The sequence below is a fragment of the Phycodurus eques genome, unplaced genomic scaffold, assembly GCF_024500275.1.
Source record: "Phycodurus eques isolate BA_2022a unplaced genomic scaffold, UOR_Pequ_1.1 contig_131, whole genome shotgun sequence".
NCBI lineage: Eukaryota > Metazoa > Chordata > Actinopteri > Syngnathiformes > Syngnathidae > Phycodurus > Phycodurus eques.
Genome location: NW_026904128.1, coordinates 59456 through 70918, shown reverse-complemented (window position 1 = coordinate 70918; position 11463 = coordinate 59456). Strand labels below are relative to the sequence as shown.

At 42.4% G+C, this 11463-nt stretch overlaps 2 non-coding genes across 2 annotated transcripts; both read right to left on the bottom strand.

Annotated features, from left to right (window-relative positions):
• Window positions 1–512: 512 nt before the first annotated feature.
• trnad-guc (transfer RNA aspartic acid (anticodon GUC)) lies at window positions 513–584 on the bottom strand. Its single transcript has one exon. It is a non-coding gene; the product is annotated as a tRNA-Asp (tRNA).
• A 4604-nt stretch (window positions 585–5188) lies between these two features.
• trnag-ucc (transfer RNA glycine (anticodon UCC)) lies at window positions 5189–5260 on the bottom strand. Its single transcript has one exon. It is a non-coding gene; the product is annotated as a tRNA-Gly (tRNA).
• Window positions 5261–11463: the final 6203 nt, after the last annotated feature.

The following is an 11463-nucleotide window of genomic DNA, read 5'->3' as shown; positions in this document are numbered from 1 at the left end:
GCCTATGTGGGAAATACGCAAGGAGGTCTTACTGATGACGGGTGCGGTGGGATGCTTTTATAGTGTCTAAACACTATTGGTTGTTATGTTCGCCGAACACGTGCAAGTTCCCTCTTTGGAAACGAGGCTGATGGGTTTTTTTGTTTTCCCACAAAGAAGAGCCCCACGAAAAGCCAAAGACCAAATGAACTCAACGCCCCGTCGGGGAATCGAACCCCTGTTTTCCGCGTGACAGGCAGAGACATTATCCACTATAGTAACGATGAGTCATTTACCTTACCTTCACCGAGTGTCAAGCACACAATGCACCTGAACGCATCGGTAATGCCAGCTGGTGAGGTAGTTGGCTGGTTCTGCTGACAGATAGCATGAGCGTAACAGTTTCAGTCGTGCAGTGGTTGTTATGTTCGCCGAACACGCGTAAGGTCCCTCTTTGGAAACGAGGATGATGGGCTTTTTTGTTTTTCCGAAAAGAAGAGCCCCACCTAAAGCTAAAGACCACATTGTATAAACTCCCCGTCGGGGAATCGAACCCCGGTTTTCCGCGTGACAGGCGGAGATACTGTCCACTACACTAACGAGGAGCCTTGGACCTTATGTTCACTGTTTGTCGAGCACACGTCCATGCACATGAACGCATTGGCAATTCCTGGAAGCGAGGCAGTTTGCTGGTCCTGCTAACAGATAGCACGTTAGCAACAGTTTGAGTCATGTCGTGGTTGTTATCTTCCCCAAACGCGTAAGGTCCCTGTCTGGAATCCAGGCTGATGGACTTTTTTGTTTCCCGACAAAGAAGACCCCCACGAAAAGCTGCGGGCCACATGAAGTCAACTCCCCTTCGTGTAATCAAACCCACATGACAGGCGGAGATACTCTCCACTATACTAATGAGGAGTCTTTTGCCCACTTCATTTCACCGGAATGCATCAGCAATGCCAGCTAGCGACTTGTTGTCTCTGTGGCCTGACTTTGTTATTTGCACTTTAAGCAATTCAGGGATACATATTATTTGATATGTGACCAAATGGATGGACATGAGAAGCGACGGTTGTTGCAGTCGACCTGTATTATCTATCCATCCATCCATTTTCTGAGCCGCTTCTCCTCACTCGGGTCGCGGGCGTGCTGGAGCCTATCCCAGCGATCATCGGGCAGGAGGCGGGGTACACCCTGAACTGGTTGCCAGCCAATCGCAGGGCACATACAAACAAACAACCATTCACACTCACATTCACACCTACGGGCAATTTAGAGATTTCAATTAACCTAGCATGCATGTTTTTGGGATGTGGGAGGAAACCGGAGTGCCCGGAGAAAACCCACGCAGGCACGGGGAGAACATGCAAACTCCACACAGGCGGTGCCAGGGATTGAACCCCGGTCCTCAGAACTGTGAGGCTTACGCTCTAACCAGTTGTCCACCGTGCCTCCATTTGGGAATAGATTCAGTAATTCTTTAAAAAATTTAACCAGTGTGACTGTGAAATAAATACTTGGATACTGGACAGTCCAGGTGAAATTTCCGAAATTGGTTTTGTTTTTTTGTAAATATAAGGTAAAGTTAATTATGGAAAAAAAAAAAAAAAAACGATAACCAACCATTCTGGCAAATGATAATAATGGCAAATGCATTCACACTTGATTTGAATAAAATGCAAATGACAGGTTGGATTAACACTCGGTTTACCTGCTACTTCTGATGTGTTTTGAAAAATTATGAAAATCTTATTGTAATTGAACACACACACCTCATTGATGCATGTTCTAATCATATTTATTTGTACTCACTCACTAGTCACGATGTGTGACATCATAGTTAAGGAGCTCTAAGTAGCTTGTGATGTTCAAGTTGCCATCTGTCCAGGGTGAGACACTTTCCAGTCTGCCTGCTCGATGCTCTCTTTGACTACTTTGGTCTGTCTTAGTAGTGTTGGTGTTCCTTTTGCTGAAGTACAGTATGTCCGTGAAGGAATTTCAAATGTGTTTCCGAACCTTTTAGCTCTCGATTGTGCTATTCGGAAGAAGTCTCACAAATTGATGGTTGGCCTCGGCTTGCTTCTTGCTTGTCGGTGATTGTGGCTTTTCATATTACTTATAGTTCACGACTTGTCGACGGCGGCAGCGGTTGGCAAACAGTTTATTGCATGGCCGTCATGTTTTTTTCCTCAATTGTTTTTTACGACTGGAAAACCAAAATGCGTCCATACTTTTCATCACATACATTACTGATTTAACTTTGATGGACATTCAGTGGCCTGGATTCAACCTTTGCAGATTCCACTCGTGAAGTTTTGCATTCTGCATTGCGCACTTCTCATCCTGCGCAGTGCGCAGTGGATCATGGGAGATGTGATTTTATTCTTAGACTGGCCCATTCGATTGCTGCAGAAAAAAACAACACAGTGTGATACTCCCATGTTCCCAAACTTAATCGCGTCACGCTGAACAATTTTTTCTTAAAAGTGGTAAAAAAATAAAAAAATAAAAAATAATTTAAAAAACACACATTCATCCATCTCAAATCTGCCGTACGAAAATCCAATTTTATCTAATCTAATCTAATCTAATCTAATCTAATCCTAGGAATATGAATCAATACATCGATATAAAAAATGGATCATTGCACCCTGAATAATAATAATAATAATGATTTCTCCTGGCATGGTGGCTGACTGGTTAGAGCGTCAGCCTCACAGTTCTGAGGACCCAGGTTCAATCCCCGGCCCCACCTGTGTGGAGTTTGCATGTTCTCCCCGTGCCTCCGTGGGTTTTCTCCGGGCACTCCGGTTTCCTCCCACATCCCAAAAACATGCATTAATTGGAGAATCTCAATTGCCCGTAGGCATGACTGTGAGTGCGAATGGTTGTTCGTTTCTATGTGCCCTGCGATTGGCTGGCAACCAGTTCAGAGTGTACCCCGCCTCCTGCCCGATGACAGCTGGGATAGGCTCCAGCATGCCCGCGACCCTAGTGAGGAGAAGCGGCTCAGAAAATGGATGGATGGATGATTTCTCCTTCCCTGGCCCTATCGCGACACTACCGGTATTAATCACTGTGCGCTTGTTTATGTGTGTGGGTGTATTTTGTGATGGGCTGGGCTCTTGAATATTTTTTTGCGATTTTAATTGTCTGTTTTGAAATTTGTTTTGACACTGTATCTACTAATATTGAGACGATACTTCCACATGTTTTGTGAAACTCATTTGTTTGGAATATCTTTTTATTGGGTTTAAGCTTGGACATTGTTTCAGTTTCACTGTTCCAAAATCACTCCATGATTTAAAATGCATCAGTGGGTATACAGCCACATATATAGGATGCAGGCGTTGGTGATATAGTGGTGAGCCTAGCTACCTTCCAAGCAGTTGACCCGGGTTCGATTCCTGGCCAACGCAAGATTTTTTAATGCAGCCCTATGGGGGGCACAAGTCAGTGCAAACTGTCGGCCGGTCCCAAGCCCGGATAAATGCAGAGGGTTGCGTCAGGAAGGGCATCCGTCTTAAAACCTTGCCAAACAAATATGAGCGTTCATCCAAAGAATTCCATACTGGATCGGTCGTGGCCCTGGTTAACAACTTCCACCACCGGCGCCGTCAACCTGCAGGGCGTCGTTGAAAATTCAGCTACTTTGGGTCGAAGTCAAAGAAGAAGAGGTGGAAAGTTCTTCGGCAGAAAGAGAAGAGGAAAGCACAGAGCCTAGAACTGAATGTGGGGACTTTGAATGTTGGGACTATGACTACGGAAACTGTGGGGGATGTAGTACTGTTGGATTTATCTTATCCAACATTATAATAAATAGACACAAAAGGAATGAAGACGCTGGTTTCTTATTCTCATGAGGAGGGCGCATAGGGGATTGTTCAGGTTACAGCCTCTCAACACGCTCTAAACAATCTCCCCCGTCGCTCCTACATTTATTTGAAAACAGGAGGGTTTTACAAGACATAATGTTCTAAGCACTAAGACACAACATAAATCATGGGAAACTTACAGTCGAGGGTCCAAATGGGTCACTCGTTATTGGTTCGCCGATTATCACGTTGTTTTGTTAGCCCCCTTCTGCAACAGTATCATTGGGATTTATCATCTTGTGCCTTTCGCACGGACACAACACAAAACATGGGACCAGACCAACACCTGTCACGTCCCCGACCACATCCGATCACGTCCTTGGTCAAGGCGCCCTTCCATCGGATGATGCTGAGTCATCTTCTTGAAGGCGAGACATCTTTCTTTCGAAAAATTATCCATCATACTAATGCAAGCTAAGCAAATAAATGATAACTTCTAAAATATATTTAACAAGTACCCAAAAGCGGACATGCAGTTATTGACAGACCAGCCCACCAAGTAACCAACTCACAAGCAGAATTGAATATTTACAAATGATAAGTCATAATGGAGGATATTTAAGCATTACTGAAGTCCGAATTATTTTGAGCGGGTTTTGAGGAGTTATCAAGCCAACCATCTTTTCTTCGTATTTCTACATCAGTGGAATTCCTACGGCCATTTGTGCGTTTATTAGTGCTATCCTTGTCTTTTCGGACACTAACCTGTCTTTGTTTTACAACAGGGGTTGGGGTCTTCAAAGAAGTCTGTTTTGTGTCTTACGAGATAAGTGGACCATCTGTTCGGCTGCGTTAATTCCACGCTCAGATAATTCAACCTGAAGAACTGCCGTCCAGGAGTTTTGGGGAGTTTTTTTCCCTTGTTTTTTTCCTGCTTTGTAAGCAGCTGCTGTGACACTAAGGCTTGTTCAAGAAATCTCATTTCCCCAAAAGCCACGGTGTCTCAAAGTCTTCATTCATTCCTGCCCGACGGAAGCCAGTGTTCTCCCGGGGGACCGGCGGCTCGGAACCACAGGCGGAAAAAAAATCACCTCACATAATAAATGCAAACAACAAAACACATAAAACGTGGAAATCGTGGGTATATTTGTGGATTTGAAAAACGTGTGTAAGTCAAGGATATCCATCCATCCATCGATTTTCCGAGCCACTTCTCCTCACAAGGGTCGGGGGTGTGCTGGAGCCTATCCCAGCTATCATCGGGCAGGAGGTGGGGTACACCCCGAACTGTTTGCCAGCCAATCGCAGAGCACAAATAAACAAACAACCATTCGCACTCACATTCACACCTTTGGGCAACTTTGAGTCTTCAGGCATAGGGCTGCATTAAAAAATCTTGCGTTGGCCAGGAATCAAACCCGGGTCAACTGCTTGGAAGGTAGCTATGCTCACCACTACACCACCAACGCCTGCATCCTATATATGTGGCTGTATACCCACTGATGCATTTTAAATCATGGAGTGATTTTGGAACAGTGAAACTGAAACAATGTCCAAGCTTAAACCCAATAAAAAGATATTCCAAACAAATGAGTTTCACAAAACATGTGGAAGTATTGTCTCAATATTAGTAGATACAGTGTCAAAACAAATTTCAAAACAGACAATTAAAATCGCAAAAAAATATTCAAGAGCTTGAACCTGACAAAAAACCACGGAGGTACGGGGAGAAACATGCAAACTCCACACAGGCGGGCCCGGGGATTGAACCAGGGTCCTCAGAACTGTGAGGCTGACGCTCTAACCAGTCGGTCACCGTGCCGTATGCAACGCATGTTTTATAAAATATTCGTCACGGATCTATTATTATACTTCGCTAACTGTCCGTGCGAATGATCTTGGAGTCATGGAAAATGTATATATTGTGCTGTTTCCGTAAGGCAGTGGTGTCAAACTAGATACGGTTTTCCTCAGGGCCATTATGATTGTAAAACCATATCAATGTTAAATCGCCTTATCATATTATTACACATAGACAAGAAATTGATGTGTAACTCAATTACTTGAGTATTTATGTGAAGAAGGATCGATACTTTTGCTCCGTTACAATGATCGACATGTCGTTCGCTAACTTTATTTATGCATTCCTGCGTGCGCATGTCTATTTTTAGACTCCATCTTCAACTTCCTCATAGGGCTCTGTTGCTCCTATCCAACGTGATCACTCGTGTCATTTGACTCCAATTCACCAATCAGATGATGACTCAAGGCAGTCACATGACCGCACAGTAGCCTTCGCGATCCAATCAAAATAACAAATTTTTTTTTTGGAGGGGGGTAAACAGCCGCACAAGTGTGTTTACTTTACAGACTCCAAAAAAACAACAGGTTTGTCATGCAGCTCTTAAATTGTGACTGTCAAAACTTGGACATTTCAGCCCACTTCTAACTTGAGAAAACAACTCTCGGTAAGTTGCAGATGTTTCTATTGTTGTTTTGGTAGTGGATATGGAAACATTAGCCGTCGCCCTATGGTGTCGCACACCCACAAAGAAGAGCCCCACGAAAAGCTAAAGACCACCTGATGTCAACTCCCCTTCGTGTAATCAAACCCCTGTCTTCCACATGACAGGCGGAGATACTCTCCACTATACTAATGAGGAGTCTTTTGGCCACTTCATTTCACCGGAATGCATCAGCAAAGCCAGCTAGCGACTTGTTGTCTCTGTGGCCTGAATGTTATTTCCACTTTAAGCAATTCAGGGATACATATTATTTGCTATGTGACCAAATGAGCGGTATTACTTTGACAAAAGAAAGTGTAAACTCTCCAAGTGTGTGTGTGTAATATATTGCATTTTCTTACATGGATTGCCTTTGTGTAATACGGACATAACTCTTGTTATGGTTGTTATTGTTTTGCTCTGACAAGCAGCAGCATCAGGGGTTGAGGTCACAAGCAGAGGGGTTATTGAGGGACTCGGTGACCCCATGGTGGCAGTGAAGAGGTGGTGCTGGTCTTGGAGAACAAGGAGGAGGAGGAAGATATGGTGGTCTCATTGGGTGAGAAGGAAGAGAATGAAACAGGAAGAACAAAAAATGTGTTCTTCGGTTGTGTTCACCCGGGGCCTCTCCATCTAAATTCTGGTCCGAGTCCGTCCCTGGATGGATCGCATACAAACCAATCGGGTCTCGGAAGATGCCAACTTAAAAATTCACTTCCAGAACAATTTGTCCAATTTTGTCTGAATTTCTATATATTTTAAATGATGTCAAGAACATTAGAAGGGACAGTTTTTGCAGACTACCTGTATTATCTAATGGGATGAAAATGATTCTGCATAATGTTAAATTGCAAAACATAATCACTACTCTATACTGTCTAATTGTTAATAAATTATGGCTTCAATATTTCCATCCATCCATTTTCTGAGCCACTTCTCCTCACAAGGGTCACGGGGGTGCTGGAGCCTATCCCAGCTGTCATCGGGCAGGAGGCGGGGTACACCCTGAACTGGTTGCCAGCCAATCGCAGGGTACATCGAAACAAACAACCATTCGCACTCACAGTCATGCCTCGGGGTAATTGAGAGTCTCCAATTTATGCATGTTTTGGGATGTGGGAGGAAACCGGAATGCCCTGGAAAAAACCCACACAGGTATGGGGAGAACATGCAAACTCCACACAGGCGGGGCCAGGGATTGAACCCGGGTCCTCAGAACTGTGAGGCTGACGCTCTAACCAGTCGGCCACCGTGCTTCAATATTTAAGTTAAAAAATAAAAAAAATATGATCAACTGCAGAGTGACGTGATGGTCGCATTTCATCACCACACAAGATGTGAGCATAAAAGTGGTTGAAATGGTAATATGTATTAAATGTTGATTCCAGTAAAATGAGATGATTCACTTGATCGACAGTTTAATGCCTATCATGCCTTTCAATATTCTTTAACTGTTGTGCTGCCTCAGGATCCTGCAGGTTTTGTCCTCAGCCTTGCTGCCAACAGCTTCAGAAAGACAAGTTCCGTTCCAGGTTCCACCAAACTTGTATAGTGGTTAGTTCTCTGCGTTGTGGCCGCAGCAACCCTTTTTCAAGTCTGGGTCAATGCAGGAATGAAGCGCTGCAATTGGCTATTTTAGTGCTGCAGTTTGAAGTTTGTGGGAGACAGTGAAAATCATCCACAGGGGCTTGCAGAGGGCACATTATTCGCCAAGCTGCGGATGATCTCAAGGATAGCATGTGCAGTCGTACCCAATTCTTTGTTAGTGACCCCTTGTGGGGTCGCGAAGGAGGATACCTGACTTTAGGGCTTGTCGCGTACGAGCGAACCGGACCAGGTGTCAGTTTTTTCCAGCAAATGTTCAAAGTTTTGGCACGTGTCACCCAAAGTGATTAAAAATAGACAAGCAACTAATTAAACCACTAAATATGGTTACTGTAATGTGCAGTGCACGTACGCGAACGGAAGATGGCGTTTATCGCTTGGATGATGCAGGGCCTTCGTTGCTAAAGCTTGTCATACTCTCACGTTGTAAGTCTCAAAATTGGTTCAAAATAAAAAAGGCACAACGCTTCAATCGTACTATTGTAGCGGTTGTGTTGAAGCAAACCTTTTACTGAAATAGCTTGTATTTTTGTGTGTTCTGAATTCAAAACTTGAAATCTCCTCACGCGGGTTGCATCAATACTGTGGCGATTGTGTATGAAATAAGAATTGTAATTAATTTAGGATAAAGTAATAAGCCGGGAGCGACGTTTGTGTTACTTCCGGTTCATCGTCATTTTGATTTAATTGTTAAAAATCAAACTAATGTCTCGAAAAGGGCACCCCATCAAATTTTTCAAGTTTAACTTTAGGCGAAATGCCGACAAACATTTTAAATCAGTCTCAGAATCTGAAGGTTGCTACACACTACGACATTTTGAGTCCGAGGTTACAGAGGTTGACTTAAATTCAGAACACACACGAAATACGACCACGAGTGGAATTTTATGTTATATTTAATGAAACACACAACTACAACTACGAACTACAACAAGAATATAACACTAAGGGTAAACGAAAGAAAGAAAATAAGGTGAACGAAAATTGGAAAAGAGGACATCGTGTGTAGTCGCTTGACTAAACTAAATGAGCGTGTGAGCGTTTAATGCGTTGAGTCAGAGTGAGAGAAGGCAAAGTTGGGATTTCGTAGGACGCCTGTAATTTCCCTATAATTATTACGCATTGACGTACATCATAGTAAGGATTGCAGTGTAAACTCACGAACGCAGATCAGCTGATCTTTGGTGTGGTCTTCCTCCAGACCTCAAGTGGGAAAGAAGATGGTTCGGTTGAAGAAAAACCAGATGCATAAAAATAAAAAGAAGGTTGTGGTGTGCATGTCCGCTACACTTGTTTTCTGGAGATAGACCACCAAAAGCACTCATGATTCCATTTGTGCTTCTATTTATCTCAATCAGGGTATCACCGACAGTGAGAATCACTGAGAAGGCAAAACTTTGAATGTGGAAATTCTGTCCCCTCCAGTAGTCCTTATTAGATGTGAAGTTGGCCTTTTATATCCTATATTGCAAATGATGAACTTTGAAAATAACTAATATGATGTAGGACTTCAATGAGTTCTTAACTTTAGGGGTTTCCATAATGTTAGATATTATCATGGAAAGACCTGACCATTTTGACAGTGTTGCGTGAGTTAGCGTAACCCAGACGTTTCAGGTGAACGTGTCCAACACAGCAATTTTGGCTCAGGTTGACCACCACATGCTAAACTACGACCGAGCTACCCAGGAGTTGAACCTCAAATCCTCTGATACGAAGTCAGACACGTTTTCCATTGCGCCACGAGAGACACCTCCTCTGTAAGCCCCAATGGAGGATTGTTCGTATGCCACCAGCAGCGGCAGCAGCTCTAAAGATAATAATAATAAAAAATAATAATAAAATAAACAATTAAAAACAATTTTATAAAATTAAAAATAAATAAATAAAAAACATTTTTAAAAAATGTGTCATTGGAGGACTTTGTACCTGCCGTGACCCAGATTTCAACCGGGAGTTGCTGCGGCCACAACGCAGAGTACTATTCCACTCGGGGTGTCACGATTCATTTCGGCAGTGATTCGATTCATATCACAATTCGTGGTTGTTGGTTTGATTCAAGGACAATGTTTTATCGAGAAAGATACGATCCAAAACCAGTATTTTGAAATAGATTCAGTAATTTTTTCAAATGTAACCAGTGTGACTGTGAAATAAATACTTGGATACTGGACAGGTGCAGGTGAAATTTCCTAAATTGGTTTTGTTTTTTGTAAAGATATCAGGTAAAGTTAGTTATGGAAAAACAAAAAAAGCAAGCGATAACCAACCATTCTGGCAAATGATAATAATGGCAAATGCATTCACACTTTATTTGAATAAAATGCAAATGACAGGTTGGATTAACACTCGGTTTACCTGCTACTTCTGATGTGTTTTGAAAAATGATGAAAATCTTATGGTAATTGAACAGCCACACCTCATGTATGCATGTTCTAATCGTATTTATTAGTACTCACTCACAAGTCACGATGTGTGATATCATCGTGAAGAAGCTCTGAGTAGCTTGTGATGTTCAAGTTGCCATCTTTCCAGGGTGAGACACTTTCCAGTCTGCCTGCTCGATGCTCTCTTTGACTACTTTGGTTTGTCTTCGTAGTGTTAGTGTTCGTTTTGCTGAAGTACAGTATGTTCATGAAGGAATTTCAAATGTGTTTCCCAACCTTTTAGCTCTCGATTGTGCTCTCAGGAACAAAACCTGGTTGAAATGTCTCACAAATTGATGGTTGGCCTCGGCTTGCTTCTTGCTTGTGGGTGATTGTGGCTTTTCATATTACTTATATTTTACGACTTGTCGACGGCGGTCGGAAAACAGTTTATTGCATGCCCGTCATGTTTTTTTCCTCAATTGTTTTTTACGACTGGAAAAGCAAAATGCGTCCATACTTTTCATCACATAAGTTACTGATTTAACTTTGATGGACATTCAGTGGCCTGGATTCAACCTTTGCAGATTCCACTCGTGAAGTTTTGCATTCTGCACTGCGCACTTCTCATCCTGCGCAGTGCGCAGTGGATCATGGGAGATGTGATTTGCTTCTTCGACTGGCCCATTCAATCACGCCAGAAAAAAAACAACAGTTTGATACTCCCATGTTCCCAAACTTAATCGAGTCATACTGAACAATTTATCATTAAAAGTGGTAAAAAAAAATTAAGAAATAAAAAAATAATTTAAAAAAACACACATTCATCCATCTCAAGTCTGCCATACGAAAATCTCATCTAATCTAATCTCATTGAATCGAATCTAATTTAATCGAGTCGAATCGAATCGAATCGAATCCGAGGAATATGAATCGATACATCGATATTAAAAATGGATCATTTCACCCTGAATAATAAGAATAATAATGATTTCTCCTTCCCTGGCCCTTTCTCGACACTACCAGTATTAATCACTGTGAGCTTGTTTATGTGTGTGCGTGTTTTTTTGTGTGGGTGTATTTTGTGATGGGCTGGGCTCTTGAATACTTTTTTGTGATTTTAATTGTCTGTTTTGAAATGTGTTTTGACACTGTATCTACTAATATTGAGACTATACTTCTACATGTTTTGTGAAG